Source organism: Rhamphochromis sp. 'chilingali' (genome assembly GCF_963969265.1).
Source record: "Rhamphochromis sp. 'chilingali' genome assembly, chromosome: 11".
In the NCBI taxonomy this organism is placed as follows: domain Eukaryota; kingdom Metazoa; phylum Chordata; class Actinopteri; order Cichliformes; family Cichlidae; genus Rhamphochromis; species Rhamphochromis sp. 'chilingali'.
This window is the reverse complement of record NC_137938.1, coordinates 30780652-30806021: the sequence shown is the minus strand read 5'-3', so window position 1 is coordinate 30806021 and position 25370 is coordinate 30780652. Positions and strand designations below refer to the sequence as shown.

The 25370-nt window shown below is 40.2% G+C and overlaps 1 protein-coding gene across 1 annotated transcript in view; it reads right to left on the bottom strand.

Moving 5' to 3' along the window:
- Nucleotides 1–22443, bottom strand: part of mef2d (myocyte enhancer factor 2d) — a 103195-nt gene extending 80752 nt beyond the window's left edge. The window contains exon 1 of the mRNA XM_080896949.1: nucleotides 22259–22443. The gene's annotated coding sequence lies outside the window, so the exon portion shown is untranslated. The remainder of the gene's footprint in view (nucleotides 1–22258) is intronic.
- Nucleotides 22444–25370: the final 2927 nt, after the last annotated feature.

Genomic DNA, 25370 nt, shown 5'->3' with positions numbered 1-25370 from the left:
TGTTTCAGAGATGCTTTCTGATTCTGATTTTTTTTTTCTTAAACTGAACAATTGAGTCAAAGTGCAATGAACAGAAAAGAGGCAACGTAAGCACAAGCCGCTGTGTTGTGCACTAACAAATCCCCAGAGGGGACAAGGCGTTTGATGTGCAATGGGGCGGTGAGTGCCACACAGAGCCAGCCCTCCCCCCAACCTCCACAAGCTCCCTGACATTGACTAACAGACATGCACACAAGCGCACACACAGATACACACACTTCTCCTCAGAAACAGCTGACGTTTTAACAGGCTTACAACAGCTGACAGGCTACAGGTGGGGCAGAGGGGACCCTTCATAAGTCCTCTAACCCACCCCTCCTCCTTTTAGTACCCGGCTCATAATTCCCCCTTTGCAATCCACACACACACAGAGACGCACACACCTGTTGTGACTCCAGAGGAATTGTCCTCTGTGAAAACCCTTACTTCATACTGTATCACCCACCTACTCTCACAGACACACACTCTGTCTCCCCCTCAGTACATTAAAAACAGGGCTTTATGACCCTTCAGCATGTGTTTGAGTGGTTCGAGTGTGTGTTTGCTCTGTCCGACTGTAACAACAGATGCTACCAGAGAAGAGAACTACGGGCTAAAAGCACTAAGCTCCTTTGCCTTGCTTCAGTGAAGCCGGTGCTGGCATTACAGCGAGGAGAAAACCATGCTGTCATGTTAATCCATAATCATTTTAACCCACAATAACCCTGGTTTTCACATCAATCACCACTGTGTAAAAACAGTTTGACTGTATGTGGATCTTATAATCCTAAGGTCACATTAAAGTCTGTTTATTATCACAGAGTATTAATATTCTTTAGATTGTTGAGAGAGAAACTTTTCGGGCTTTTAGATTCTGCAGCCACACAATGCAATTCTTCCTTTGATGGAGACAGAAAAGCTCTGTCACACAAGCCTTATTCAGGAATTTGGAGATACCACCCCTCTTGAACATTCTCCAAACGCTTTTGTCAGACATAGTTCTCTCCAAAGTGAATTGTGGTGAAGCGCAGCTGAGATATTTAGGACAAGTATCTGTTTGTAAAAAGGAGGAAAGCTGGAAAGAAGAGAGGGGATTTGAAAGCGCAGCACTTCTTTGGATTGGATGAGAAACCATGGGGTGAAAGAGAAAAAGAAAAAGAAAAAACACATATCTGGATTATGTATTCTTGCTGGGTGTGCAAAACAGAGCAGAAAACAAGTTTCCATAACTTCGAGTGCAGAGTTTTTCTTCTCTTTTCATCCAAAAGGTTCCACTACAACAGGGAGTTATTTACCAATATTCAGTCATATTTGATTGTATAACTTAATAGGAGAAGAACACATAAGATAGGAGATAGCTGGTAGACTTTTCTCAGGCTTCAATCAGGAACTTTAAGAGAAAATTAACAAGTAACAGAACTGATAAAGAGCTGCTCAATTCAGACATTAATTTTATCATTATATTATCAGCTATACACCCTAGCCGGCTAATGTGAGTTACCGCCAATGGCTAACGTTAGCGTGTGTGCTGGCCAGGTTAACATTTATGATGACTGTTTAATCTCTGTTATTGAAATGAAAGCTTTACTGAGCTACCAAGTCGCTTTCATAAAGGAAGCGACGTGCACTGACTGAAGGTGGGGGGAGTACTATGTATTTTTTTGTAGCCACTCATGATTTTTACATGTACTAATCATGCCTGCTCCATATCATTCTGCATTTCTATTGAATGTATAGCAAATGGTGTGATGCACAAGTGTTCCACAGGCAGCCCACTTGTGCTGTGCTTTGCTGGACACAGCAGGGTGCCGCTATTGCACAGTGCATAGAAAAGAATTGGTTGCAAAGTCCAACACAGCACATGCATCCTATGTGAAAGGCCCTCAGTCTTTAAGATGCTTTGCCAAGATACCTGCGCTACTGTTCATGTGTTCAGCTGCTAGTGAGGGAAAGGGTTATGGGCCTTCTTGCAGCCGTGTTTTATGAAGTTCTGTGTCAGCAGGAGGAGGCAAAGGTGTCACTCCTGGTATTTACACTGTGGCAACTGAGTATCTAATCTGACAAATTTTAATATAAGTCAGCGTCAGAGTATCAACTTTTCTGACACACATACTCAGTATGTCATGGTCCTGGGTTGTGCGACCCAGTGTTTTGTGTTTAGTCTATTTTGATGTTTATTGTTTGTTTAGGTTCATTAAGTTATTCCAGCTCATTTGTAATTATATTACCCTTGTATTAAGCCTCCCTTGCCCTTCATGTGTTTATGTATGTGTGTCTTGTGTTGTCAAGTTCATGCTGTCGCTTCTGTCATCTTCCCCTGTACTCCGTCTCCCTGGTTCGTGCGTCTACCTGTCATGAGTCATGTCTGCGTGGTTATGTTTAGTTCATGTCATGTCTAATCTCCATGTTTCCTGTTTTACTTTGAAAGTCTGTATTCAATGTCAGTGTATTTAATTTCACCTCTCCTGTCCTGTCGTTAGGTTCATGTGTGTCAGCTGTGCTCCCATGTGTGGCCACTTCCCCTGATCATCCCTCATGTGTATTTAGTCTCGATGTTTCATGCAGTCTGTGTCGCGTCGTCTGTGTTCCCACCCTCCATGTTGCCACAGCCAGTCTTTTGTATTCATAGTTATGATTTCCTGTGTCTTCATAGTTTATCCTGGTATCACTTTCCCAGTTTAGTTATAGTTTAGTTTTGTCACTGCGCTTCTGCCCTGTTTGCACTCCTTGTCTTCAGCCACAATAAAGGCTCGCTTTTCGTTCAACTCAGTTTCGTGTCCACGCCTGTGTCTGCACCTGAGTCCGCCACACACTCTCTACACGGTCTGCCACTGCGACCGTGACACAGTACACATACGAACTACAGTACAATACAATAATATTTTTGAGCTGTATCTGTTGTATGTGAATTATGACAGTTGCAAGCACATAGAAAAGCAGCTGGATATTATTATAGATCTACAGCTACTTAGGAAGGATGGATCAATGGGTGATGAATGATCAAAATCTGTTGCTTTGACATCAGACACTAATATAGAATTCCAGTTTTGCTTCTTCTGTCATTAATTACAGTCTGGCCATAACAACTAACCAGTGGATAAACTCATTAGAACTTTAACTATTGCAGTGGTAATTCAGTTAGTCACACATCTGGTTATCCAGTTTAGAGGAAGTTAAAGGCTGTTGTTAAATCACTAATAAATGTAGTTAAAGTATTCTGGAAAGATCACAGACAGACATGGTTTCTGTTTCCACAAAACAAGTAAAGAAACATTGTGATGCTGATGAGTGCACTGCAAAAGCATTTGAACATATTCTTATCTAGTCTTCCCTCTGCTCTTGTTTTTCCCTTGCACTCTCGCCGCCTTTCTTTTATTTCTTAAGAGAGCGGGAGGACTCTTTCTCTCTGAGCCTGGTGGTGTTCCAGCTGTAATGTGATAACCAGTTCAATAACATAAACAACTGCCAGAATCCTCCAGAGGAAGGATGCAGAGAGAGCGGGAGTGTGTGTTTGTGAGTGTGCGTGTGTGTGAGTCAGTGGGTGGATGTCTGTGTGTTTGGCTTTACATGGGAGCGCATGTGGGCTGGAGAGCAGGAGAGGCCTGGGCGAGAGGTGAGGACGAGTCAGCCATTGAACACCATCAAATAAAATGTTATCTAATGCCTGCACTGACACGGCCCGCCAGAAAACAAGTACACTCTCTATCGACTGAAAACACGGCTGTGCTTTTGCCCGCGAAAACACTCCTCGCTGACGCCGTGAGCTGGGTTTGCACATCAGAAAAGAGACATGGATTTCAGCTGCACTTAGAAAAGCCATCAGAGTATCTGAAGCCTTTGTAAGAACAAATTTAGTGACTTTTAAGACCTTTCTAATATCTCCAAAAACAAGAAAAATACTATTTTCTTACAAAAAGATCCAAGAAAAGGAGCAGCATCAAAAACTGTTCCTTTGTGCAAAAGTGTTATTACAGAATGGCTGGCATCAGCACCTCTTGAACTTGATTTAAAATTAATTATCATGAACAGTATATTATACATCAATCCCCCACAGTGTATTTAAACCCAATGATTACAAAAAGTGTGCAACTAAAGCATAAATAGCTTAATTACCCATTATCTCTTAACCAAATCTCACCATCTTCATCATCACGTGGAAACATCTTATTCACTTCCTGTAGTTTTAGCCAGTCTCCTATAGTGAACTTCAGAGGTGGTATGAAAGTACTAATCATTCTGTCCTTTAACTGGAAGTTCCCCATATATGATTGAGTAGAAGTGACTTGGTTTTTCTTCAAGTGTGTAGCTAATGGATTTTCTCATGATCATGATCTCATGAGACCTCCGCTGCCTCACAAGGTAAATTCTGCTCCATTGCACTTCCCCTTAGTAAAACAGTATAAAATCTTAAACGTCATAAAAAGATGAAGCAGCACAGTTTCAATACGAAGATATATTTTGAACCTCATGCTCTCAGTCACTGACAGATACCAGTGTTTGTGCATAAACACACACACACACACACACACACACACACGCCTGAAGCCATAGCGACATCACATGCAAATACACAAGCAGAAGGAAGTGTGCAACTTTGGAAGAGTGGAAAGGGGATTTTTCAAGCTCCTCCTTCCTCTACTTCTTCTCTCTCTGGAAATAATCCCAACTGGGGTAAGGCTGTTCTACAGAAAAAGAAGAGGAACAAGGATGAATAAACACCCCCCCCTCCCTCCCTCCATGCATATTCTTTCTCCACATTAGCTTATGGCTATCTTAATGAGCCTTGTGCAGATGGTCCCATAACACTGCCACAGCTGTGTGACTGTAAAACGATGCCACGCCCCAGCAAGGAGGAGGCTGTTATGCATTCATATATTCAAATGAGGCCGTAACCTCGCGTTGGGCTTTACTGGAAGTGGATGAGAGGTGTGGGAGGTGTCTGATTAAGAGTGGGGAGAATGGGCGATGAGATAGAGGCTAGATGATAATGACGGAGAGCAAGAAAATGGCAAGATTTCAGATTAAAGACAGACAGAGTAAATAAGAAAGATGATAGGAAAAGACCGAAAGAGCACGAAAGAGAATGGGAAAAAGAAAGAAGGAGAGAGGCTTAGTGAGAGACGAGGAGAGTGTGAGAAGCCTGGGTGTAGCGTTTCAGCTCCTGGCTCTTGCTGCTTGCTATTTCAGCTGTGCTGGAGTGCTGGCCAGCAGCCCCTGCTCTCACGCCATCGTAACCCCGTCAGTATGGTGGCACAGCAATTCGGTTGCATTCACAACTGACAACTGAGAGTCTCCCAATTTCTACTTCCCCCCCCCCGTCTTACAAAGATCACATTTTTCCCTCCTTGGTGTGACTGGCAAAAAAAAAAAAAAAAAAAAAAATGCTGACTGGAGTCACAGTTTCTTTCCAATCCCAATTGAGACCACACAGATCTGTGCCACCAACTCAGATCCCCATGTGTTATAGCCTTCACAGACTCTGATTAGAATCCTCAAAAAGGACCATAGAGACCAAGTTAATCTCACGTCATTTATCAGTGATGATACCCAGACCTTTTGGTAACATGACAGCTAAACTGAGCCACCAACAGCAAAGACAAAACAAAGCAGGAATGAAAACCAAAAACTTAATCAGTTTGTAATCATGGAGTTGCCTAAAGGTAGAAACTAAAGGAATGTGGGGAAGCCCAAACAAAATATCACCCAATGTCCTCTTCACAGCCTGGTACAATTAAGTTGTCTGGTCTTTTTAGCTAGTTTCTCTCTTCAGAACAACCTTATGGGGTGCTTAATCTTAGGACATACTAGCACAGGCAGCTATAGCCCAGAGCTTTCTGCTAGGCTTCTCATCCTCTAATTTAGGTTACTGAACTCAACCTCTAAAAAGTCTTTGTGATATTGCTGCCTTTTGGAGCATTTTAATGGAATTATCTTACAAATAATGTAGAGTGTTGTCTGGAACATCCTGTCCAAGAGGTTTGTGCTCCAGTGTTGTATGTTATTAGTCTGTTGCACCTACAGTGGGGCAAAAAAGTATTTAGTCAGCCACCGATTGTGCAAGTTCCCCCACTTAAAATGATGACAGAGGTCAGTAATTTGCACCAGAGGTACACTTCAACTGTGAGAGACAGAATGTGAAAAAATAAAATCCATGAATCCACATGGTAGGATTTGTAAAGAATTTATTCGTAAATTAGGGTGGAAAATAAGTATTTGGTCACCTCAAACAAGGAAAATCTCTGGCTCTCACAGACCTGTAACGTCTTCTGTAAGAAGCTTTTCTGTCCCCCACTCGTTACCTGTATGAATGGCACCTGTTTGAACTCATCATCTGTATAAAAGACACCTGTCCACAGCCTCAAACAGTCAGACTCCAAACTCCGCCATGGCCAAGACCAAAGAGCTTTCGAAGGACACCAGGAAAAGTATTGTAGACCTGCACCAGACTGGGAAGAGTGAATCTACAATAGGCAAGCAGCTTGGTGTGAAAAAAATCAACTGTGGGAGCAATCATCAGAAAATGGAAGACATACAAGACCACTGATAATCTCCCTCGATCTGGGGCTCCACGCAAGATCTCATCCCGTGGGGTCAAAATGATCATGAGAACGGTGAGCAAAGATCCCAGAACCACACGGGGGGACCTGGTGAATGACCTGCAGAGAGCTGGGACCAAAGTAACAAAGGTCACCATCAGTAACACACTACAACGGCAGGGAATCAAATCCCGCAGTGCCAGACCTGTTCCGCTGCTGAAGCCAGTGCATGTCCAGGCCCGTCTGAAGTTTGCCAGAGAGCACATGGATGATACAGCAGAGGATTGGGAGAATGTCATGTGGTCAGATGAAACCAAAGTAGAACTTTTTGGTATAAACTCCACTCGTCGTGTTTGGAGGAAGAAGAATACTGAGTTGCATCCCAAGAACACCATACCTACTGTGGAGCATGGGGGTGGAAACATCATGCTATGGGGCTGTTTTTCTGCCAAGGGGACAGGACGACTGATCCGTGTTAAGGACAGAATGAATGGGGCCATGTATCGTGAGATTTTGAGCCAAAACCTCCTTCCATCAGTGAGAACTTTGAAGATGAAACGAGGCTGGGTTTTCCAACATGACAATGATCCAAAACACACTGCCCGGGCAACAAAGGAGTGGCTCCGTAAGAAGCATTTGAAAGTCCTGGAGTGGCCTAGCCAGTCTCCAGACCTCAACCCCATAGAAAATCTGTGGCGGGAGTTGAAAGTCCGTGTTGCTCGGCGACAGCCCCAAAACATCACTGCTCTCGAGAAGATCTGCATGGAGGAATGGGCCAAAATACCAGCTACTGTGTGTGCAAACCTGGTAAAGACCTATAGTAAACGTTTGACCTCTGTTATTGCCAACAAAGGTTATGTTACAAAGTATTGAGTTGTATTTTTGTTATTGACCAAATACTTATTTTCCACCCTGATTTACGAATAAATTCTTTACAAATCCTACCATGTGAATTCATGGATTTTTTTTCCACATTCTGTCTCTCACAGTTGAAGTGTACCTCTGGTGCAAATTACTGACCTCTGTCATCATTTTAGGTGGGGGAACTTGCACAATCGGTGGCTGACTAAATACTTTTTTGCCCCACTGTATAAGGTTTATGAAAATCAAGCTTACAAGGTTGAAGCCAAGATAGTGGGTTTAAAATTTAGAGTATGGAAATCACTGGGTATCATCAAGGCGGTTGTGTCACTTCAAGTTTATCGTTCATACAATGAACTCACGCATGATTCCCCCTCAACACCACCAAATGCAAAATAGTTCAGGGTTAAAAGTGTATAGTAAATTCAACTATTCAGACGGTACCATGAAAGCCACAAGTGACTTTATTTCTTTCTCTTTTTTTTACCCATTTCAACTGCTTCCTTCTGTAAGGCGAAGAGTTTGAAAAATCTGGCGTTCACTTTAACAAAACAGTTCCTGGCAAAAGTTTTGAGTCAGCAAAAGACTTCTGATTATGAAACATTTCTGTTTCTGGAGGCAGAATGATCCGTGTTTCTGAATACTGAATGATGCATCTGAGGTAGTACACTTTCCTAAAACAGATGCATGACATTTGAAACAAAAATCTCTTCTCTTATACATCTTTTTTTTCCCTCTTGTAGCTTCCTCCGGTCTTGTAGGTGTGCTCCTTGATCCATGTCCCAACTTCATCTTTTTTTTTGCTTGCTTCTTCCTTTTTAATCTTTTTGCGAGGGATTGTTCTCAGAGTTCTCTGGCAACAATACCAGATAGACCTCCAGTGAACCATCAGTGTGCACAAAGGAGACTGCAGCTTGAGTCATTCAACAGAGAAGCCTTAATCTAAGCTAAATATAATGCTGTGGATTGCTGGCCATTGTTGATTCTGATTCTCAGTAATCCTCCTGGTATCTGCTGCTCTTACTGGATTTCTGGCGAAGTCAGGAACCTTCGATTCCAGCTGTGTTATAAAATGCCGATTTTGTGATGCTATGAAAGCAAGGTCCATTACTATGAGACAGAAATCCAAACTAGGACACTTGTTTTTTTATTTCCTTTAAACATCAGTAGGACACTGGAGTGAGTATGAAAGCATTAAGTTTTGAATTAAAGTCAGAAGCAAGACAATACAGATCAAGTTGACCTTATTTAATAAAGTTTCACTCAGTAGAAGTATTCCAGTTTATGGATTTAAATCAAATGTTCATTGATATTAGAGGTTTAAATATGTTGAGTCCAAGTCATCTAATTTTTTGATCTCATAAACACAAAAATGTTATTTAGATTAAATAAGCAACAGTGCAAGCAGCTTATTTGATTATTTCTGCTTTTACTAAGTGCTGTTTGTTTAGTTTATCATTTCTCTTCTTTTCACTTTCTTTTTTCTCTGTTTAAGAACTCCAAGCTTACTAAGTGCATAGGAGAATTTTTAAATAAAAAGGCTGTAATGCTGAAGGTTGTCAGAAGCTGAACTAAATGGATTCAAACTGAACGCAAGTGGATTTTGATAGTACGGCCTTGTCAAGGTCAAACCAAGATTGGTTTTCTGCAGTGCAACCCTGAGAGTGCTGCGAGTGCCCATCAAGCCCTGTTACTAAAGGTTAATCCTGCAAATTGTGTTGGGTTTAAGTTGCATTAAACCTACAGAGAAGCAGCGGGCTGTGTCTTGATCCAGGGCCAGTGGCCTTTGATCCCACTGAACACTGTACGATATCCATTTGGCTAGTTTTGCATTAGATTATTTCTTTGGTAACAAGTGTATTAAAAGAAGGAAAACACAACTTAATCTGGATAAAGTGCTACAGTGAAGCACACTGCACAAGGCAACAGAGTGGGATCACAAAACACCACAGACTCCAGGAGATGAAATGTAATGAGAGGGGCAGAGACCTGCAGACTCCAAAATCCCTGATCAAAACAAATGTTACGTGCATTCAGTGTTTTTATTTTCTCATCTGCTTCTACCTCGTAGTCAAAACGAGGTCAGCCCAGATTTCCATTTTGGCTCCAAAGCTGGTTTTCCAGCAATTTCTTCAGAGGCAGACCAAATATATTTAGCACCCTGAACAAGATATTTTTAGCCAAGAAGGAAAAAAAAGCCAACAACTGAGGGATTTACCATTCAGTTTTTTTGTTTTTTTCCCATTTCTCTTCAACTTTTATGCACCAGACCTTCACATAATAATTGCATCTCACAGAGCGAGCAAACACGGTATACATCAACAACCTTTGGAAATTATTGCACATTTTTATCAGCGCTGAAACCAAACTTTTTTTTTTTTTTTTTCAGTGCTATTAAGTAGTTCAGGATTCAGCATCTAGCTCAAGGGCACTGGCAGAACACTCAGGCTCCTGTGACCTTTCAGATTACCAGAAGGGCTCTTTAAAGTCCAGGCCACCCTCCTGCTCTACTTCCCCAGAATCTGTCATCTGAGGACAAGGAAGAGAAATTCTCTGCTGCTGTTGATCAGGGAGATGAATGGAAAGTCTGTGGTAAACCACAGAGGGCTGATTATGATTTAGGTCATAATTAGAATCAACAGAGAGCAAATTTTGTCAAACAGGAATTTGGGATCAAACTTTCTCTATAAGATCAGAGTCCTTGAGTGACATATAAAGGTGAGACCAGCAGTCACCTTCCATATAGAAAGCCACAACATCTCAAGTTGTTTTCATAGCAACAAAACTTCCAAATATTCTGCATCATATTTTGCTGATCAGTATAGAGCAGAGGTATATCTCACAGGTTTCCTCTTCAGTGGACAAAGTGTAATGGCCATATTGATTAAATGGCCCCGGGAACTAAATATCCCCAGAACCTTATTCACAAACCAATTCAGGAACCAACACGAGAGCATTAGCTCAACTGAAAACACTGATTGGTTGGCAAATTGGATCAATAATGGATTAAATGAACTCCCTTTCATACTATAATGACACTAACTTCTCATTATGCCACCTTTGCTTGTTCACAGCGAATGGAACAAATGGCACTGAGGCTCCAGTGTGTTTTCAGATAACATGCTGATGTACCCGAATCAGAGGTGTGACGTGAAACAGAACAGAGTCGTGGTGTCTGGTGTAGAGTGCACCATAATACTGGATCTCCCTTTCCCACAGACATTGATTCAGTCTCTGGGACTTGACTCTGGTGCCGGCTTAAAGGTGCAACAACAATATCTGCCTATTCCATTCCTTTACCTTTCACACAAAACACATACAGAATATAAGCACAACAGTCCTGCACTGAACACACTGTATGAAACTGGTCATTGTCAGCATGAATATTACCTTACACCTGCCATTAAACCTAATTCAGTGCTAGAAAGTTTTGGTATCAACTGCAAAGAAGTATCAAAATAGTCTTGTATCCAAAGCTACCATTAAATACCTGATGGTGTGATTTTAGAATGGATCCCAAATTAGAGTTTTGCCAGTTTTAATCTATTTGATGGAGGCAAAGTTACTTTTACTTCAAAAGCAATTAGAAAATTGTTTTTGTAGAGAAACAGGCATTAAGTTACAAAAAAAATCTATAAATAAAAGGTTAGTTTTGGTATTTGTAACAGCAGTGGCATTGATTTTTTTTCCTAGCCGCCTGCATGTAGATGAGTCTGTAGACATGTCATTGCAGTTTGGAGCTTCTGTTTCATATGTTACTGACAGTGAGAGCTCCAGAGCCCCAGAAAGTCCATTCTAATAGTTCCAGTCATTGATATACCTTTTTTCTGATGGTCACTTGCACTTTTCTATTTCCTGTGGCAAATAATTTTTTAGAAGATTATAGTTTGATTCTTGATCCAGTTGGCCAATCAGAATCAGAACCTAAAATATGACATTTCTGCCCACAGCACAATAGATAGAGGGTTACTAATGCATTTAAACTTAGGTTAACCAGCTCTTGGATATACTGAGATGTCTGGTTTTCATAACTGAAAATGTTTTCATTTTTTGGAAAGTAAAAAAGATAGAAACTTCACTTCTGATTGACTGATTGCAGTTTTGCATTCAAAACTATAACTTAAAACTTTAATTCTAGAAAGAAATGTGGTTGCTGTTTGAACAAGCTGATGTGAAGCAATAAAAAAATGACTGCTGACATGAAAGAGAAGCACATTCTAGGATTCTTTTAAATCTACAAGTGAACTTAAGAGGTCTGCTTATAAAATATTTATGTATTTTGAAGATTGAATCATCTGTTTTATTAAATATTGAATGGTGAATTTAACGGGGCAAAAGTGTTTCAAATGAATTCTTGCAGACATGTTTGACATTTTATTGACCTCTCACATAGTGATACAACATCTTCTCACTATTCAGTCAAATGAAGACAAGTAGAAAGACAAATTGCAGTATATTACAGCATCAAAAGCTTAGAATGTTTCTCTAATGACCATCTCAAGTATTTAGGTTTTAAACAGGTTTAATGCTAACCTTATGCAAATGCTAGCTACCTTTATCAAAACAAAAATATACCAAAGGCTTTTTGGGTTCCTTTCTAACATTCATGGACTACTACTCAAATAAACAACCTATAGTATTAACACTTTGAGGAGGAGATGGACAACACTCCTAATCACATCCCTAGTTACATACAAATGTGAATTTTTTTTTTTTTTTACAATGTAGCTACTAATTTTCTCAAAAGTACTAGACAATGTTATACTATTTTGGTACTCTTTGATGAAAAATGGTTTTTCAAGTAGTAACTTACATTTTAATTTTATATCCATCTTGTCCTGTGCCTTTTAGATATCATCTGTCAGTCAAGCAGTATGGATGGGAATGATGTCTCCTCCTCAATGAACTTTCAGAGAGTATCATAAAATCATCAATCAAATCAATTGTTCTTACTGGAATGTTTCTCAGAGGAAAAAACAGAATAAGTAAATGTTTAAAACTACATAGAAGAAAATATTTGATTCCAAAATTACAAGACATCTCTGAGTAAGGAGCAATAAAATAATTAAATAATTTATAATACTCAAATTAAAAACAGTTAGCCAATTGATATTATTTGTCATATTTTGTACCTTAGCTCTTAACTTAAGATTTTTACATCATTGTTATTTTAGTATTTGCATTCTGAAGAGCAGATTAGACATTACTGTCCTGAAACATGCTGAGGATCTCACCCAGACCACAGCCTGTCCAACACAAACACAGCTAAACTAACAAGAAGTCTCCATTGAGCTGTTTGAAGCAGCCTCCATCCCGCACAGCCATAATCAACACTCCACTCCACGACTCGAAAATCACTCCACTCGTTAAGCTACCTCTTCACAGAAACACACACACACTTCAGTCTTCCTCAGGGTGGGCCCTGATCACCTCCCTGCCCTCCGGACTGACTCCCCCCACATCTCCCCAACCCGATCTTCTTCCCTCTTCTCTATGTGCTCATTACCTTAATTGATGTTTAACCCATAGATCAGCAGCTGATGATGGCCCAATTAAGAGCTTGCTGGAGGACAGGGATTAGTCCTGTGTAAGTAAGGGAGTTTGTTGGCCTGCAGTTACAGCTTTTGTGTACCCTGATTTTTCACTTTGGCCTTAAGGGTCAAATCAGAGAGACCATGTTGGCAAGTACTTACAGGCTACATGAGGAAACAATTACAGTATGTACATTAGGGAATTTTCACCAGTCACGACAGCAAAGCTGGTAATATTTTCAGCTCGTGAGTCTGTGTACATTTGTCTTCAGTGCCAAATGTGGCCCTGAAGGGGACCTGGTTCTGGTTTGAGTACTTTGGCAGGTGTTTGTATGTCTGTACAGAAATTTTGTCAACATGAGTGAATGACTCCAGAAGTTGGGTGGCCAAGGGGACCCACAACTGTCTGTTTGTCCGCATGTTGACAACATAAGAGCTTCAGTACCATCCAAGATTAATTTAAAAAACAAACAAAAAACACTCATGTGTTCGAACCATATGCATCATATACCGGTGGAGTCCAGTGCTGCCCAAAGTGACTAGTTTCATTATCAGTGAAAACACTTTTCTCTGTTGCCCCAATTTTATTTTTTTTTATATATATATATATATATATATATATATATATATATATATATATATATATATATATAGGCGATATATCGAGTTTTTTAAAAATATCGATATATTTTCATACGAGATATAAGATGTGACAATATCGTTTATATCGATATAGTCTATGTTACGTTATAATTATACTTGTGGAGCCGCAGGTTTGCCTCTCTTTCGTCCACTTTTGTCTCTACGCAACGTTACTCGGCCTCGCCTCTCCTTCACTGAACACAACTCCGCCTCCCCCATAACTTCACCTGCAGGCAATGACAAGATGAAAGCGGAAAATCTCCGTTAGCGAGTTACCGTGCGTGGGGCTGGACGGCGTCAACGTGTTAGCGAGCTAACCGCGCTAACGACATGCAGCCAGGAGGGGCTGCACGGCCTAAAATCCTTTCATTTTCTCAAAAATCGACAGTGCGCCTTATGTATGAATTCTGGTTGTGCTTACTGACCGCGAACCGATTTTATGTGGTACACAGCGCTCAGCAATCTGTCAAAAAATGTTTTAATATGACTTTGCTATTCTACGGAGCTGCACCGCTTGATGGATTGTCGGAGGATTACGGCTACCGAGGAGGAGCCTCGCGGAGTGATACGTACTGTGTGTGTGTGTGTGTGTGTGTGTGTGTGTGTATAAGGACCACAAATGGCACCTGTTCAGAGACGTGGTGCAGCTGTGAAATCTGTCTCTTTGTTATTATGCTCAGCGTCTATTAGTTTACATTTTGACTGCACAATTGTGAGCTTTTTGTTATGCACAAAAACAACATTGTTTTCTTTTATTTATGGACCATGATTATTTAATAAATGCTGATAATTTATTTTTGAGTAATTTCTTCATGTACATCTACGCTGTATATAAATAAAAGTGCCCGTGTGACATCTGGGACACAGTGTGACTAAGAACTCTCTTTTTGTTCTTAACTTATGGCTTTAAAAAAAAAAAAATCGAGATATATATCTTATATCGCCATCCAGCTAAAAAATATCGAGATATGAATTTTGGGTCATATCGCCCAGCCCTAATATATATATATATATATATATATATATATATATATATATATACATACATAAACGTCCAACACAGACTCCACCAACCATATCTTTTTCAATTTAAGAAGCCTACATCAATTTAATTTACAGGTTGATGATTTTAATTTGGTGGTCAACCAAAACACGCCATTGCTGCAGCAGCTCTTTTCACCTTCTGGCTTCTTTAAATCGCTCGTGCATAAAAGCCCAGTCTGTTCTGAGCGACATAAAAAAAACATTGTTTGCATATTTTTATGAACATAGCATAGTGAGGTTTAGTTACACAAAACTGGTAACTAAACCTCACCATTCATGTGCACACATTCAAGCCAGAGCCATAAACAAGTCACAACATTACAGGATGGCGTTAATATTTCCTGGATTATATGTGTTATATTGTCATGGATTACTCACAAACAAGCCATCTGAGGACAGGTCAGAGACATGAAAATACAGTAACCCAGACACTGATTTCCATATCAGATGTAAAGTTTCTGACAGTCTGCCTGTTTTGCAGTTATTTCTGTTTTGTTTTGGGTTTTTTTAAACATAGCTTTATGGACATGCGAGCAAGGCAAAGGTTAACTACATACATATTATCTTTTGTGACTTTGCAGACCTTTTGCATGCACAAAAAATTATGTAAAATGTTAAATGGTACATTAAAGATCGTAAAAATTGATATGGCTAAACAAGATATTTCAGGTCTTAAACAGTTTTAGTTCCTGCCAATAAAATAACTCAAGTTTAGAAATATCTCTTTTCCCTGATGTATTCAGAGGTTTATTTTTCACTGCTTTAACATCGCATAAAATAGAAATTACAAAAATCTAAACAATCTGTGACGATGTTTGAAACCAAATAATAAATGCATGCTTTTATGGGGTGGTATAGTACTTTTAACAAGGTGAGACAGATGGTGTTCTCACTTCACTGAGATCCTGGAACACTGATATTCAATGCCACGTGTAAACCATGAGGAAATATCCTAAATCCCACGTAAATGTTTCAAAGAGTTTAAGAAATACAAAGGTGGATCCTGTTTTTTTTTTTGTTTTGTTTTTTGTAAAAAAAAAAAAAAAAAAAAAAAAAAAAAAAAGGACCAAAAGATAATCATATGCTGGACGAATAATCAGATTTCTTCTCTTCTTTTTTTCGTCCAAGTGTTCCCAGCTGGTATGAAAACAAAAGCTGATAAATTACAGCAGAGCTCAGAGCCGAGCACGGTCATGCTTTGCCAAAAAAAGCATTTCAGATCTCCCTGATATCTTTATCGCCAGTAGTTCTTGTCAGGAGACGTAACACTTCTTGGAAAGTTTGTTTAAATTCAAATTTTGGCATAACCAAACCCACGATCGCAGATACTTACCGTTTGTCCTGATATCTGATTTTATTTAATCATTTTAAGAAATACAGCAATGTTCAATTGATAGTTTTCTGTAATTCAAATTCTTTGTCAGTTGCACATAAAGGCTGTTTTCCAAACCACGACAATAGCAATTTGACAAAAAAAAACAACAACAAACAAAAAGCCTTATCTCAGGGTCCGCATGTTTTTTTCCAGTGCTTTCAGCCACATCCCGTGGTCTTCCATTAGTAGACAGGAAATGTTCCGCTTTAATAAAAGCTATTTTGGTATTCCATTCGTGAAGTTAAAATCAATTTTAAATATTTCACAGCATTACTACAGAGAGATATACACACAGATTTGAAATTTTGCAGTAGATTTAATTTCGATTTACTACCACTAAATTGTATTTCAAGTATCGATGCCCCCAGATTGCCAAAGAAAATGTTGGCTTGATTGGTTAAATGGATTTTTGCAATACTTAGCGCAAGTAACAGCAAACTGTATCCGTGTCATGTAACATTGTTCGATAAGTCCTATTTATTTTGTTTTGCTTGTAATCCGAGCATGTATAACTAAAAATAAATCAAATCTAAAAATCTAACACACTGAACTCTTCCACTCGAGGTCAGGGGAAAGACAACAAACAGTAGGCGCGATGAGCCGCGCGAGGAGTGGCAAATCTCGCCTGGGCTGGTTCCTCCACTACACGTGGGGCTTCTCTGGCTGCAAGCACAGAAGGGAGGCCATTTTAAAAATCACAGCAGGGGGAGAGTGGATTGTGAGGTGAAGCTTGCTGCTGCTACTTCCCACATTAAAAGGCTGATGGTCTCCTCTTGGTACAAAAACACCTTTGGCTTTAAGTTCCATTAACAGAGCGGGAGTGAGGACATTTTTTTTCCTCTTTCAATGTGCCAGGCTAAAGCATTGCCCTGCAATGATTGAATCATGGCCATAATAGCAGAAGGCAGAGGCCTGCTGTGCGGCTGAGTTCTTCCTGTTCTCCTTGCTCAGCGTGGGAACAGCCATGGATAGAATCTGCCCTGGAATCAGCACACAAAAGAGGCCATGAAAGCAACAGGACCAGAGCAGGTAGTAATTGCTCCTTTCTGCTGAAATGCTCCGTCAGTTTGAAAAGGAGCATGGCTTGTGGTGCAAGGCTTTCAGTTTGACAACGGTGAAGGGGTGACGCTTATCTAACCCAACCTACAAGAAAGGCTTTTGCGCCATCGTGGGATGAGAGCGTGGGTCAGCTGAGGGTGAAAACACAGGGAAAACACATACCCAACACAGATGCTTTACTACTATTATACAAGGCCAAGTCTGAGCTGAAAGGGTAAACAGGCAAATCAATGAGATGGCAGGTGACTTGCCCTGCACAACATGGTAGCTACAGTAGCACAGCTTGCCTCTATTCAGCAACTTTCTTATTTCTTTTCTCTTCAGTTTCCTTGGTGCTGAAATATAAAACAGGGTTTTTAAGTTCCACGGCATGCTGATGTAATTTTCTGCTCTCACTAGCTAATGTGGCCTTGGCTTCAGCAGTGATTAAAGCCCATCAATACCCAGCCCAGCCAACAAACAAATTGATTAATGAAAATTAGACCTCAGACTTTTCCACTATGAAAGTCAGGAAGGTCTTGACTAATGGAGGGCTCTGGAAAATCTGTCAGGGAACAAATGCACTGCTGCTCACTTGTTCCTTAGTTTAATTCAAATCTCTGGTACAGTGTCTAAGCTTTCATTATCCCAACGTAGGTAAGAAGTGTTAGAATTTGGTCGTATTTTATCAAAGCTGCTGCTTCAATTAATGATCAGGTTTAACTAGCACATTAACTAGCAGGCATACTGCCAGAGCCCAATTATCTAAATACCCACATAAATTTAAGAAAACACACTTGCAACATTAGTACCTCGTGCATTTTTTAGTCATATCACATTACAATTCTTGGTAAATAGAAGGTTTTTTTTTCTAAGCACTTTAATGACATTTCATGCCTCCTCCTGCAGTTTAAGACCAACATGCCTCCTTAAAGTGCTCGGAAAGATTACAAAAAGTTATTACTTCAAATCTCCACATGGCATGGTAAATGGGGGCAAGGTAAACAAACATTATCCAACTTGCTGGTTAGTACTGATTTCAAATTAGTCAACCTTCTGAGTCCTTCTGGATAAATGGCAGAGAGTGGTGAAAAGGAAACCAGAGCACTGATGAATGATTAAATACAGAACTCATTCCTTTTAAGAGGCATTTTATTCTTTCTTCATAAAACTGTGATGGCATCGTTAGATAACATCTCTTGATTTCATTATACTGTGAATTATTCCACTAGTCACACCCCTTTGATGTTAACGAACTGAATGTTAAATAACTTCTAGATTGAGTTGACTGGCCAGTTGATCAGGGGAAAAAAAAATTTAACTCCGCAGAAAGAGGTGAGGTTCAATCGGTTAGGCATTCTTATTGTTTCAACAGGCTGGTCCTAGAGGTAATTACACAGGAATTACATATGACAGGCAGGTCTGTCAACAACCTTTGACGTTGCTTATCATTTTGAAAAAAATAATCCGCCTAGCGTGAGTCATTTATTAAAAAGGTTGCTGCTGGCTATTTCAACACATAATCCTTACGTGCGCACTAGTGTCTTTAGCAGGTGGCTTGCTTCATTTATGCATTTGCTAGAATTAAACTTTAGAGGCCTTTTCTATGTCCAAGAGATAAGAAAGAATATAACACGTAACATCAGTACCACAGTGGTTCAATGCAAAACATAAATTTATATATTAAAATAACATTGAATGGTTTTTTTTAAGATTTTTGCCACTTTATTTTACTTTTTGAGTGTTCTGCTTCCTTGATAATTAAAATAAGTAAATATTCAATAATTAAAAGACCAGTTGCTGAAGATGGTCCCCTGTAGAAGATGTGAACTGCTGCTTTTGAGCCTCATGTAAAATTCACCAATGGAGAGCTGTTGAGAGCTGGAGCTGGTCAATGTTGAGCACTGCAGAGCAAAGCGCTGTGTGGAAGTCCACAAACATGCCAGCTATCACCAGTTGTTGGATTGACAGCGGCAGGTTGGAGAGTTTTAACACGTCGTCCAACCCCAGCCCTAATATGAACTAATTAGCTGACTAAATTCAAATGAAATTAATGAATAACTCAGTCGGTTCAGTCATTTATCATCAAAACATTTTCTTCTCACAGCTTCTCCAAAGGGAGGATTTGCAGCTTCTCATATTGAAAATTAAATTAACATTTTAAATTAATTTATTATTTGGCCAATTCACAATTTTCAAACACTTAACTAAACTTTTTTTTTTAGTTAAGTATGAAAAAACAATCAGCAGCCTCAGCATTAATGCAATTGCATGCGTTGATACATATAAGGACACGTCCTACGAAGCCATCAAACTGAATGTTTAAATGCTGTACACACAAGAAACCACAGGGCTGTGTATTTAAACACGTTCAGCTATGTCACTGTGCTTCTGACAGACACCGACAATCTCTGCAATGTCTGGAAAATGCGCCGGCTGACTGCCTGTGTTTGCAGTTCAGCAGGAAGCTGCACCAGGAGAGAATGATTGTACTTCCTCGAATTTGCAGAAGCAAAGAGAAGGAGGGGGCACACTCCCCCCACTGTGTTTTGACTGTGTCCAACAGAGCACACGATGGGAGCACATGGTAGAGCTCTGGCATGGAAAACCTCAACCAAACCTGGTTTTGTTCGTTTTGTTTTTCCCCATGTTCTCAATCTCAACTCTTAATTTGGATTCAGCAAAATTTATTTCAAGATAATTCATTTCAACGATAAAAGTCATCTCTGTAAGTTCTATCCTAGCTTGGATGGTGTTTTGACTGGGAATGAGAGCTATGTACAGATTTGCCGGCAGTCACAGTTCTCAGGGACACAAAAGCCCATTATGACAGTTGAGCCTATACTGTAAGTTATCTGAAGCATAAGCCTCTTTTCATTGAACAAGTCCGGTTACAAAATAAATTTTGCTCAATTCATGGGTTGTATTCCTATATGGCCACACAAGCATAGGGGAGAGTACTTTGAGACTCTATTGCACACCTAAGAGCAACTATTTTGCCTCCTTTTAAAGGTGCACCAGAGTGCAGCAGTGGAATAAACTTCTGAAGGAGATGGCAATGTTTTATATAGGACCTCTGATAATGTCAGAATCAGGATTACAGCCAGCAGGGTCACACCTCACAATCTCGCATGGAAGTAAAAGGATAAGAGAGATAAGGTGATGCATTAGTAAGGGGGATAATCGCTGCCTGGACATTTTGATAATGTCAGAAACACAAAAAGCATTTCTTTCAATCAGTCCAACTTCAGATTTTACTCACATATCTTTTTAAAAAGATATGGCTGATGTAAACGTTAGTGTTTTTAGTACAAAACCTAAGCTAGAGATTGGGGGAGAACAGCATACAATACAGGTGTTAAGCTAGGGATGCTGCAGTTACACCCAAACCTGTGACCACCTTTACGTCTTAGACTTAAACTATACTAAGAATTAAACTGGGATACTGGCAGCTTCAAAACAGCGGCAAACTTTCAGGCAGCTATCACATTTAAGATGTTAGACCAAAGGAAAGCTGAAGGAGACCAGGAGAAGATCTGATGTTGGCAGGTCCAGTTTTCTGGATGACGTTCTGACTCTGTTTTGAAGACTGATTTCACTTGAGAGTTGTAATTTGTTACTTCTTAGAACTTAACTTTCATGTCTTGATGCACGACATGTTCATATTAAGATTAAAAAAGCAAGATAAAATCTATTTTCGGTCTTAAGTAGTAAATAAGCAAATTCTTCTGTGAATTTTAACAAGGTTTTTTTTATATATATTTTTTTTTAGCTTTCTGATTTGATGTTACTTGAAATGAGGAATTTAGTTGCAATTCGTGATACTTTTATATATTCATCAGTGGTTTAATGCCCACAGTCAGTTCTGCCCTCCATCTCCATATTACCTGTCTTATCAGGACAAACACTCATCTGTGGTGTAAGCTTCTAAGGCGAACATGCCCTACTGACAAAGACTCACAGAGAACACCTAATCTGTTCTCCTCTGGCTGCTGCGACGCTCGCTAGCACCCTTACCTGGACTGGCTCCCTGGAGAGCCACTGACACCTTTTTGGCAATCTGGACTTTACCTGCAGGCATTGTTGAACCGCTCATCTGCCAGTGTTGCGGTGCATTCCTCTGCTGCACTAGATAATGATGTAATAGATAACTGTTCCTCCTGCCTCCTGACATGCCAGACTCGTCTCTAGGGACATATTCTCATTGTCTTGCTGCCCTCTAATCCCAATCACCTGCCTCTCTGAGATGCTGTGCGTGGGAAAAGAAGGCAGACGGGCCCCTTCTGATTTCAAGCAAAACTCAGAGCTGACTTGACAGCAGCTTTATTTGGGTTTATTGATGCCATCATTACGGGCTGCTTCCACGAGTAAAATGGTTTCCGGGTTTCAGGGGGAAATTAGAAGTTTGATGGCACTCTCTCCCGGGAGAGAAGCAATTACGCACGGCAATGAGAGCACAATTGTCGGAAATGGGCTCATGAAAGAGACATAAAATAATTCAACAGCCGCGATAGCTTAAAGGATATGAGGGAAAGCGTCCGATGTGGTTTTTGATAAAGAAACACAATTTCACCAATCACTACAGTTTTCCTAGAGCAAAAACTGCGCTCTTCTCTCTTCATCTGCCCACTTTCTCCGCAATGTAAACCTGTCATTTAACACGTAAACGAAATTGATGGCGCAATAAAAGTTGCCAATAAACTAAACATGCGTTCTTTTCATGGAATGAAATTGCTTTGAAGAAATGAAGAGAAATCACGTCAAAACCCGGCTGACACTTGTCGTAAATCGTTTCTGACAGCTCTTAATGGAGTGTTATTACTGTTGCGCACAACGCTCAAATCCACCAGCTGAGAGATGCTGTTTACTGAAGGTCTGTGGGACTGAAACGTGCGAGCACGCAGTGAGAAGTGAGCTCTGACTGTGGCACTGGCATTAACTTAGCAAACTACACGAAGAACTGTTTTCTTGATACAAACACTGACAGACACTTGGGAGGTTTTACACGAGCACCGTGCACATCCTCCTCAGAGTTACCACAACCACGGCTCTGTGGCAGTTTTTCAACTCCGACACAAACATGCAAACACCACAACAACAAACAACACGGCGACTGGACACGCAGTTGCCAGAACTGCCCAAACACAGGAAGAGGCAGGAAAAAAATGAGGCAAACGTGAAATGCGGACACAAGCTGGTAAAGAGTGACTTACCCGGGCAGTGTCCACATCTGTTGGATGAGACGGGAGATTCAAGCGTTACACTTCGTTGCATTCAACGCGTTCAGGCGGTTTGGACGAAGATGAACTCTCCGCCGAGCGCGGTGGACTACCAATTAAAACAATTCTTCCTACTTGATGTACAATGTAACTATTTAGTTATGGCAAATGGTGCCTAATCTATCCTGAGTGGCATTGCTTTAAGATTGACAGGTGCGCGACCAATGGGGGGCGGCTGTCCGCGATGCCTCGACCAATGAAATTGTCGGTGCGGAGTTACTGGAAGGTGAGCTGAGAAGTAGGAAGGGCTGATGGCGACATCATGTGTTAAGAGTTTATATCCCTCCGCTTGTCTTGTTTTGAGAGCAAAGACACTCTCACTGCTTGTTATTGTGGGCTACATTAACCGGAAAATTGGAGCTTATGCGACTTAAGCATATTTTGATTGTTTTTCAATTCTTGCTTTAGTTGCTTTGAATTCCCCCCTTTCCCAGATCTCCCACCATTTAGGAGATTTTCGTATAATTTTCGCGGGGAAACGAATAAAAACAAACGTTTTAAATTATCGAGTGCCATCTTTTTCTCTCGCACAATAGATGTTTAGGTTGTACATTTACCTAGAAAGGCCAAAATACTGCCTCTTTTCAATATCCAGTCCCTGGATAAATGTTAGGCTACGTCCTTTATTTGTTCTATTCGCATAGGCAGTCCTATTATACATGTTGCAATTAAATGAATAAAAATTAACTATTTGATTTCCGCGTGGAAAAGTTGTGTTTGTACTGGGTGTCCACCGAGTGGGGTTCAGTAACTTTCCGCCGCCCTACTTAACCGTTCTTGGCGGAGGAACACGATGTTTACAGTGGGGACATAGGGACGTTACCTTGACACATGTAGTCAGTTGGCGCTTGTGGCGGAGCAGCGGGAGAAACACCTGCATGAAGATTACTTTTGCACCCTCCCGATTAGACTTCTTTCTTTCTATGTTAAAACATTTTACTCTTTCCAATTTCAACGGCGTGTGTGCGTTAGACCACGTCACGTTACGTCAGCACGGCGCAAATGGCTTGGCTTCGAGAAGTCGGCTAATAAGGCTCGTGCATGAGATAGCGTTACGACTACAAAAGGTGACGTCACGGTCCTGTAAAGTTAGTTCAGCGGTTTGTCAGTAACTTTTTAATACCCGTGAAATTATAAAATGGAATAAAGTCCGACTTAGAGACGTAGAAAATAGACTTTAAAAAAAAAGACCCACTTTGATGAATTTTCTGTGTCATACAAACTAATAAAAAATCTGCAAAATGCCTGCAAAGTAACTGACAGCTAAAATGTTCATTAAAATGTAGTCCGGGCGAAATATAAAGTACTTGGCAAGAAATAATACTTCTCTAAATGTTGGGATGAATGTAATTTGTTACTTTCCAGCATTTAATAAATCAGTGGAATGTCAGGTAAAATAATTTAAAATAGAATAACAAAAAAGAACTGAAGATGAACAAAACATATGATGTAGCATACCAGCATATACCATCTGCATGCCAAGAGTGTGTGAGTGTATTCCTGTACACGGGCCCACACCTGAATGTGATGTGTGGGCGTCATGCAGAGGGAATGTGCCACACAATCTGGACTACACTGTCACATTGCATGGTAATGCCACATATGACAACAGCAGCACACAGCAGGGAGTGGACAGCTGACTTCTCTCACACAGCAGCAAGATGGAAATGCTTCCCACAAGGGGAAGGAATTTGTGTTCAGGAATCTTCTAGTTTGCAGTGTTTTATCTCAGTGAAACTTGCTGATGTTGAGCAACAATATTTCACATAAAAACATACTGAGGGAAAGTAAGGCCGAATAGCTGGTAAAGCTTATTATACAACATCACAAATCTTAAGATGAAGATAAGATTTCCTTGTTACTGATAAAGTTGAATAAGGAAGAACCAAAGTGATGAATTAACAAACACTAGTAGCAGTATAGTGACAACAGCTCAGACACTAAGAGAGGGAGTGACAGAGAGAGAGATTACCCAGTGTTTTCTGCTTTACATAAGAGGCTTATACGGTGGGGTTTTTTGGAGGAGAATTGCAGTAGTCAGATGGACGTCCCGCTGTCCTCCTCTCTTACAGCTGGGTAGTCCAGCGGTCAGCTGCTCGCCCCCGGGGTCAGCGAAATGCCACGGGAAAAATGACAGCAAACAATCGCAGCCATAGAGTCTGGAATAAAAACAGGAAACGCAGCTCATGTCAGGCAGTACAAGTGGCATAATCAAAGCTACTGATCCTGCTGACATATAAGTTACTGCATTATTTAGAAGTTTAACTTTGTCGTTGTTGGATTGCACAGATTCCATTGTAGCGGCATAAACTGCTTTTGTGGGGACTTTTTCTTCTCACAATAATAGAAGTAAGTAGAGCTTTTCATTCAATCCAACTTGTACCTTTAGCTTGGCGCCCCCTGTTGAAGCAAAGATGCTACAGAATCAGAATCAGAATACTTTATTGATCCCTGGGGGAAATTATTTTTTGTTACAGTGCTCCATTTTAAACCAACATTAAGACAAGACAGACAATACGCTAACTACACGAGGCCCTGTTAACTGTAATTCATTCGATAATTCATTTGAGATCATATATAGTATGGAACTCCAAAGTGTTCAAAATTAAATAAATAAATAGGTCAAGATGAAATAAATAACTATGTGAATAAATAAGACACAGATATGTAATGTGAGAATGATATTGTGAAATAATGGAACACATTTTGAAAACAATGCTCATTATTGTGAAACATATTACATTCTGCTATATATATTTTCTTATTATTGTGAAATATTATTTCATGGTCATTATTTTTCACAATAACAGAGATTATTCCTGAGGCATTTTATTTATTTCCAGCCGTTTATATTCCAAAATCAAAGTCAGTCTTTATTTCAAAATCCCGTTTTTCCCGATGGTCTATTTATTTCATAATGCGACTTTTCAGCAGAATGACTTTGTCTGTCAATCAAGAAAGACAGGGCGGAGCCAGTTGTGTGATTGGTTGCTCCTTTACTCAGACATAAGTAATAGCACATGAATTGTCGATTTAGGTTTAATGG